The sequence below is a fragment of the Lathyrus oleraceus genome, chromosome 3, assembly GCF_024323335.1.
Source record: "Lathyrus oleraceus cultivar Zhongwan6 chromosome 3, CAAS_Psat_ZW6_1.0, whole genome shotgun sequence".
Lineage (NCBI taxonomy): Eukaryota > Viridiplantae > Streptophyta > Magnoliopsida > Fabales > Fabaceae > Lathyrus > Lathyrus oleraceus.
Window position 1 is genome coordinate 349,053,753 of NC_066581.1, and position 540 is coordinate 349,054,292.

The 540-nt window shown below is 42.2% G+C and overlaps 1 non-coding gene across 1 annotated transcript; it reads left to right on the plus strand.

Annotated features, from left to right (window-relative positions):
• The first annotated feature begins 212 nt into the window (after positions 1–212).
• Positions 213–319, plus strand: LOC127133532 (small nucleolar RNA R71). Its single transcript, XR_007807494.1, has one exon. It is a non-coding gene; the product is annotated as a small nucleolar RNA R71 (small nucleolar RNA).
• Positions 320–540: the final 221 nt, after the last annotated feature.

Consider the following 540-nt stretch of genomic DNA (forward strand, 5'->3'; position numbering starts at 1 on the left):
TCTGTTCATGCACTCCTCCTTGGGCTTCCTTCTTCTCAACTGTCGCTCGTTCGACTCCCCATGATTGATGGTTTTGAGCCATGTCTTCGATGAGGGCACTAGCTTCAGGGTAAGGTTTGTTCATCAGAGCACCGCCTACGGCAGCGTCGATGGTCATCTTTATGTTATAATGAAGTCCATTATAGAAGGTTTGAATGATTAACCAGTTTTCTAAACGATGATGTGGGCATGCTCGTAACAACTCTTTATATCTCTCCCAAGCTTCGAACAACGATTCTCCTTGATTTTGGGTAAATCTAGTTATATGGTTTCGAAGAACGGCGGTCTTACTCGGGGGGAAATATCTAGCAAGAAAAACTCTTCTAAGGTTATCCCAAGTCGTAATGGAATTGGGTGGAAGGGAATCTAACCATGATAGGGCTTTATCTCTGAGGGAAAAAGGGAATAATCTTAAACGTATTGCCTCAGGAGAAGCTCCATTGGTTTTAAAAGTATCTGCTAATTGAAGAAATATCTTTAGATGTTGGTTAGGGTTCTCAG